This window comes from Peromyscus californicus, unplaced genomic scaffold (genome assembly GCF_007827085.1).
Source record: "Peromyscus californicus insignis strain IS unplaced genomic scaffold, ASM782708v3 Scaffold_8__1_contigs__length_139910024, whole genome shotgun sequence".
Lineage (NCBI taxonomy): Eukaryota > Metazoa > Chordata > Mammalia > Rodentia > Cricetidae > Peromyscus > Peromyscus californicus.
Window position 1 is genome coordinate 13840338 of NW_026294606.1, and position 7914 is coordinate 13848251.

Here is a 7914-nt window from a genome sequence, read left to right on the forward strand (position 1 = left end):
TATAATGGAATAGAAAACCAATTCATGCAAGCTGCCCTCTGACTTCCACATGTGGCTTATATTGCCCAACACACACACACACACACACACACACACACACACACACACACACACACACACACGCTTTGTTTTGTATGGTCCAGAGAATGATCTGTGATAGCCATGCTTTCAGTTTTGAATGAGTGCATTTATTAAGTATATAGCAAGCTAAAGAAATAGAATAAATAAGAAATGATAGATGATAGATAGATAGATGACAGACAGATAGTAAAATATTGCTCAAAACATCAGCAGAAATCACCTGGGAAAGGCCCCAAAGGCAGCTAGCTAGACTTCACAATAGAGTCCTAGGCAGAGTGGACTGTCCCCTCCAGTGAGGCTTCTAAGGGTAAGAACAAATTGCAGCATGAAGGAGACATCCTCATGACATCCAGCGGAAACCAGCTGGGAAAGTTGAGGCAGGCCGCTGGGGTTCCTGGTTGAGTGCTCTCTCCAAGGCTGAGCTTTCCAGGGCTGAGCTCCTGGCTTCTCTCTTCCTTCAGGTTCCTTTGCATCATGGAATAAACAATAGTGACCTGCTGATTTTGAAATGCTGCGCCTTCCAGCTGTTCCCAAGGACATCCTGGTTTTACTTTTGAGCTGCTTTGCTGCTGTCTCCTCCCTGTCACAGAGTTAGGAGCAGCTCATCCCCAGATTAGGGGCCTTGGGGGACACTTTGAAAGAAGCGTGCTTGGCTCTGAAGTGGGAATGGGGAGTGCTTCCAAGCTCAGGTTTTTGGTGAGTTCACACAGCACATAACTGTTTACCAATGTAAATACACTGACACACAAAAGAAATAGATAAACATAAGAAAATTTTTAAAAAAGATGTGCCACTTAATACAGTAGAGAACATTGAATAGGGTAGAAGATTGAAGAATAACACAGAAAACAAGAGAGGCTAAAAGAAGGGAGCCAGTGCAGGAGGACTTCTCTCCTCAAGAAACATCAAAGAAGAAGGAAGGAAGGAGCGAGAAGGAAGGAGGGCAAAGCCCTGTCCCCCCATCATGCACTCAGACGTTGGGATGGTGTGGACTCTCAGATCTTAGCGGGTACAATATTAAACTCACCCCCACGCCCATTCTGAGGCCACACCACTTCTTCAGACTACATAGTGATGCCGCATGTGCCGGGATACAAGTGATCCTAGATCCCCAAAGGATGATAGGAGGAGGACTGTAAGTTTGAGGCCTCCCTGGGAAACAAAGTGAGTGAGACCATGTGTCAAAAACAGACCAACATGTAGACCCCTGGAGTAAAGAGGACAGAGATGAAACTGAGGTGTCGTGGGCCTGCAATCGCAGCTCTCAGGAGGCGACAGTGGGAAGACTATAAATCTGAGGCTCACCTCGGCTCTATCTCGAGATTGTCTTAAAACCACATGGTGGGGCAGGGCAGAGGAGGTTTGGGGAGAGGAACTAAAGCAGCAAGCTGGTTGGTGTTGTACGACACATTCATCAGGTTCTTTCCTAAATGCTAAGGCATCATAGGACCAATCAATAGCTGATGTTTCCTGATGGTGTGAATGCAGGACAAAGTGCTCCCCACCTTAATGGAAGTAGAAATCCTGCTGAGCTGGCAGGTCCTGCTCCCCTGAGAGCTGGAGCTGCCTCAGGAAGTTATTTAATTCAGGCTAAACATAAGCCAGGGGCATTCAGGAAAGCCATCAGTCAGGGGAGGCTGATTCAAAAACACTTTGAACTAGGAGAGTTCTTCCAGGTCTCAGTGGAATCTCTGAGATGCACTCGAAGGATGTTTTTTCTTATCCAGGGATTCCTCACATATGTTTTCTGAATGTTTGAAATGCTGCTCCTGAGAGATGCCTTTAAAAAGAGAGAGGACAAAAATGAAAAAGAAAAAAGGAAGAGAATTGAGTAAAAAAATGTAGAGGAGAATTGAGTATAAAAATGGGGAACTGGCCGGGCAGTGGTGGCGCACGCCTTTAATCCCAGCACTCGGGAGGCAGAGCCAGGTGGATCTCTGTGAGTTCGAGGCCAGCCTGGTCTCCAAAGCGAGTTCCAGGAAAGGCGCAAAGCTACACAGAGAAACCCTGTCTCGAAAAACCAAAAAAAAAAAAAAAAGGGGGAACTGAAGAGGTGGTTCAGTGGTTAAGAGCATGTGCTTGCTGTGGGATGGTCTGTATGTCAAATGTGTTGCTGATTGGTCAATGAATAAATCACTGATTGGCAGTGGCCAGGCAGGAAGTATAGGCGGGACTAACAGAGAGGAGAATTGAGAGAACAGGAAGCTGGGTGGGGGGGACACTGCCAGCCGCCATCAGGACAAGGAAGATGTAAAGTACCGGTAAGCCACAAGCCACGTGGCAAGGTATAGATTAATAGAAATGGATTAATTTAAGCTGTAAGAACAGTTAGCAAGAAGCCTGCCACGGCCATACAGTTTGTAACCAATATAAGTCTCTGTGTTTACTTGATCAGGTTTGAGCGGCTGTGGGACTGGCGGGTGAGAGAGATTTGTCCTGACTGTGGGCCAGGCAGGAAAACTCTAGCAACATGTGCTGTTTTGCAGAGGACCCGAGCTCAGTTCTCAGCACCCAAGTCAGGCAGCTCACAATTGTATAAACTGATGACATGATTGCTGCGTGGTATGGTTATGGGTAAGGTTTTTATTATAGATATGAGAGAGAATAGCCAGAGGCATCTGGGAGAGTCTAGAACACAGAGAAAAAGAAATAGACTGAACATGGCCAGCAGACTGGACCTGGCTAGGGCTACCTGTGAGAGAGGGGAGAATGGCAGGAGAGAAAGAAGAGAGAAAATGTAGTGAGAGAAGCAGAACAGAGGAAGGGAGAGAGGGAGAGAGGGAGGGAGAGAGGGAGGGAGGGAGGGAGGGAGAGAGGGAGGGAGGGGGGGGGAGGGAGGGAGGGAGGGAGAGGGGAGGGAGAGAGGGAGGGAGGGAGAGAGGGAGAGGGGAGGGAGAGAGGGAGGGAGGGAGGGAGAGAGGGAGAGAGGAGAGAGGGAGGGAGGAGAGAGGGAAGGAGAGATGAGAACAACAGACTATAAGTAGCTGTGGGAGGGAAGTCCATGAGCTGGATGGAGTTTTGAGCAGGGTTCGGGGAGAGAAGGGCTAGGATACAAGCAAGGACTTTGAAATGTGTAACAGGTACTTGTGATACTAAGGGATCCTGGAGCCAGCATGGGCTTTGATATGCTGATAGGAACCAGAGGTAGCCATGTCCCTTCTGCCAGAGGTAAGGGAAATGACCCCTTTGGTAGAGGGGAATCAGTTTCACAAGTTCCTGAGGAATGCTGGCTTTTATCTAACTGCCAGAAATCCTCCTGTAGTCCAGGTTGAGCATATTTCTGGATATTTGGACTGCCTTTTGGAATTTTGGAGTTCTCTTTGGACCTGACAACAACTACCTGTAACTCTAGTTACAGATGGTCTGATACCCTCTTCTGGCGTCATAGATACCTGCACTCATAAACACACACACACACACACACACACACACACACACACAGAGAGAGAGAGAGAGAGAGAGAGACAGACAGACAGACAGACAGACAGACAGACAGACAGAGAGACAGAGAGAGAGAGAGAGAGAGAGAGAGAGAGAGAGAGAGAGAGAGAGAGAGAGAGAAAAGAATTTAAAAAGAAAAATATGGTGGTATTTTGTTTGTGCTCTAACAAATAAAGCTTGCCTGGAGATCAGAGTGTGGAGCTAGCCACTAGAGGCCAGGCAGTGGTGGCACATACTTTTAATCCTAGCACTTGGGATCTCATGCCTTTGATCCCAGCACTTGGGAAGAGGAATCAGGAAGTGATACAGCTGGGTGGAGAGAGGAAGTGATAAGGCGAGGTGGAGACAGGAGCTCGGCCCTTTCAGGCTGAGGATTCAATAGAGGTAAGAAGTGGCTATGGCTTGCTTGTTTGTCTCTCTGATCTTTCAGCATTTACCCCTATATCTGACTCTGGGTTTTTACTATTAAGACCAATTAGAATTCACACTAAAGAAAAAAAATTTGTGGAGTCATAAGGAATTTTAGTTATTAAGACCAAAGTTGACTCCCCCCATTATAGTCAATACCTCAATAGGAACAAGTTAAAAGTATTAAAAGTAATTTAAAATTTCAAGTTGCAAAGCAAGCATGTTGTCCTCAGAGACCTGAGACCACACAGTAGGATTAATAAGGGTAAAGGGACACATGCCCAAAAGAGCTCGTGGATGTGACTTATGCTTGTGTCCAAATGCTTGGACTAGAATCATTGGGAGTTTGGATATTTTAGGATGTTGAAATATTTGCATATGCAAAATAAGGTCTCCTAGGGAAGAAATCTGTAGAGGGCACAGCTTACAGACAGCACTAGAAAAATCAGAATTGGGGCTGAAGAGATGGCCCAGCCATTAAAGGCTCACAACCTTTAGAGACCAGAATTGTTAGACAGGCAGGCTTTTCTCTTCAATGGAAGGGATGCGCATGCCTGTTTTCCTTCTGGAAGGCTGGGAGTGTAAGTGTTAATACCTGGCAATCTTTGCTATCCCTGTAAATCCCCCAGAACCCTGAGCAATGTCTCCTGGGCAATAGAACCCATCTTTATGCTTATTACAAATCCTTCCCCACTAGGCCCAGACTCCTGAGCTCTGTTTCTTGGTCAATAGATCCCAGCCTCATGGTAAAGGTCACAAGGACATTGCTAAAGAGATATAGGGGGGTTGCAAGGGAGTTTCAATGTGGCCATGCCTAAAGCTTTGTTGTGATAATTGTCACATGGATGCTCTTTCCCAAAGTTTTACTGTGCTTGAATGTGTAAGAAAAATAAACCACTTGATCAGACTCTGGAGTTTTTTGGCCCAATAACAGCTGTGGTAGTTCGAATGTAATTGGCCCCCATAATCTCACAGGGAGTGGCACTACTAGGAGATGTTGCTTTGTTAGAGTGGGTATGGCCTTGTTGGAGGAAGTGTGGAGGTCGGATTTGAGGTTTCCTAGGCTCAGGATACCACCCAGTATTTCAGTCGACTGCCTGTTGCCTGCAAGATGCAGGACTCTCAGCTACCCCTCCAGCACCACATCTGCCTTCACACTGCCATGCTCCTCATCGTAATGATAATGGACTGAACCTCTGAATTGTAAGCAAGCCACTCCAATTAAATGTTTTCTTTATTAGAGTTGCCATGGTCATGGTGTCTCTTCACAACAATTAAACCTTAACTAAGACACCAGCTAAAGACTTGCGAACCCGAGAATCATTCTTAATCTCACCCAGATTTTTTTAGCTGCAGACTATGGTGGGACACCCTCCCCCTCAGGAACTCAAGTTGTTTAAGTTTCACGTGCCCCTCACATATGTACCTGGAGGTGTTTCTTCGTATGATTTTTATTCATGAAAAACATATGTGAAGGTGTTTCTTCTTATGATTTTGTTTGTGAAAAAAAATTGTGTGCATTGACTCATAGGATCTGTGGTTTTGTGTCCATATTGAAAACATGTCAGAGCTGGAACATTTGGGGTTGTTGGTTTGGGGCTGGGACTGTTCCAGCTGTGGGGAAAAGAGTAGGAACGGACTCTGCTGGAGCTGCTGAGACCCTTCCTTGTCCTAGAGACACAAAGGAAAGTATCTGTTTTCTCTGCTCTTGGCTGCTAACCCCCAAACAAAGCTGTTCCTGGGATATAGGGTCCCTGGCCTTTTTGATTTCTGTGTTTTGTCTATATATAAAAGTTGGTTAAGAGGTGCAGTTCAAAGGCTCTGGGTGCTGGAATTCATGTAGGTACTGTGTGTGAGTATCTGGAGTGTTGGGAAAGGGCGGGGATGCCATTCATTTAGTAGAATACTTGCCTAGCTCTCACTCCTCAGCACCAGGAGTTTGTTGGTGCAGATCTATAATCCCAGCATTTGGAAATAGAGGCAGGAGAATCAGAAGTTCAGGTCAGCTCCATATGGAGTTCAAGGCCAGCCTAGGCTACAATGAGACCCTATCTCTAAATAAATAAAGAAGATAGAATGCTGGGAGGGAAGAGGTTTGTCTGTACCTGTCTGTCAGTCCATGTGGAGATGTCTTCTAGACATCCACTCTTGGTCCTGCGATGCCAAGCTTGTCCATCCCACCAACCTCACTTCCACTATGAGATGGAGGTGGTGAAGAAAGCCTTATCACCTCTGAGATCACCATCAGTGTGGAAGAGCTCACCAGCAGCTGTGCAGAAGGGTGACGCCCAGCTTTAGGAGGAGCCAGAGAGTCTAACGGAGCCAGTCACCACTGTCCGAGTGTTTCTGTGCCCAATGACAGACCTTTCCATATTCTTAGAGTCTCTGCTTAGAAAACAGGTTGTCAAGAAGAAGTCGTTGCCGATATCTCTGATGACTGCATGCTGTGACTGGAACATGTTCCCCTCATGTGGGAGACCATACGTTGATGATATTTGTTAAGGCCGTGCCCTTGGAAGGTTATTAGTGTTTGATGACAGCATGAGAGTGGGGCCCTTTGAGATGGCACTAGTGGCTTCGTAAGGAAAGGAAGGGACTTGAGATGTTGCATCTCTCTTTCTCCCCTTGTGATGCCCATCCCATGTTAGGATACGTCAAGAATATGCCAGCATCTCAGACTTCTCAGCCTCAGGAAACATGAGCACATAAACCTTTCTTCTCTATAAAATAATAGGTCCCAAACATTTTGTTACATCAATTGAAAACGAACTAAGACAGCGTGCTTCATGCTGTTTCGTGGGTCTGAATAATTTAATAGTTTTGAGTTCTTAAGCATTGCCTGTGTTGATGGGAATGTCAGCTTTATTACAGTGTGTGATGTCTTACTCCAATAAAATCTCATCTCTGTGTATCCCAGTGACATATTTTCATGTGCATGAATCTATTGTAGCTAGGCCTCCTCTTGTTTGGGAAAGATAATCTACAATGAGGATAATTAAATTAGATTCTGAATGTTATGAATTTAACTATGAATATTCTAGTAGGACTTTTGTTTTAGCTTAATGCTAAAATCACTCAGACATGGTAATGACGTTGGTCCCCAAAATGGGACAGTGTGGAAACCATGGAAATGAAAGGTGTGATGGGAAACACAGGTATATTGCTTGGAGACCACCTGGCACACTTCAGCTGGCAATCTAAAGGACTAAATTTAGAACGCAGGAACAAAGCCTAAATGTTACTGGAAGCTGTTTCTTCTCCAGATCCCTGGGATCAAACAGGCCATTTGGATGTGAAGTGACCAGAATTTCAGATGGAGTCTGCAGGGAGCAGAGCAAGCCTGCTTGTTACTTGACAGTGGGCTAGCCCTAAGCCTGGACCCTTCCCACAATCAGTCTCAACATCCATAAATTGAGGCATGTTCAAGATTGTGTTAAATCTAAGAATGCTCAGAAGCCAGAGAGTCTCACTGTTGGTGGGAATGTTTGGCAAGCAGCTGAAATGGACAGAAACTCCATTAATATGTTTTGAGGGTGATAGAGCAGACATCTTCCCTGACCCCCCAGTCCTCATCCTATGTGGTTCCAGGAGCAGGATAGGCTTCCAGTGCCCTCTATCACAATATCCAAACAGTCCTGGGTGGAGAAAGGAGACAGGGATTGTCTAGATCCCCTGAGCTGTGTATTCCGACGCTTATTGCTCATGCTGACAACTCCAGACATGGCTGACACGCAGAACTCAGAGGAAGTTCCACGGTATATGGCCCGTGTTGGAAGCTCACAGTCCCTCTCTCTTGAGCTCTGATGGTCAGTGTGTCCTCAACTCACATGGTCTGGTGACCATCCATGATATTGCCAGTGTAAGTTGGCTGCATGGCAGGACTTGCCTTGTAGCTGGGAGTGTTCTGTGCAAATCTGGACACCCAAGAAAACAGACTCACATCCCCCCTTCCCCACTTCATTGAGACAGAGTCTCATGTAGCCC

General features: G+C 46.1%; 1 long non-coding RNA gene across 1 annotated transcript in view; it reads left to right on the forward strand.

Annotated features, from left to right (window-relative positions):
- The window catches only part of LOC128103943 (uncharacterized), a 38404-nt gene extending 35571 nt beyond the window's left edge, over positions 1-2833 (forward strand). The window contains exon 3 of the long non-coding RNA XR_008215802.1: positions 543-2833. This is a non-coding gene — a long non-coding RNA (uncharacterized LOC128103943). The remainder of the gene's footprint in view (positions 1-542) is intronic.
- The last annotated feature ends 5081 nt before the right edge of the window (positions 2834-7914 follow it).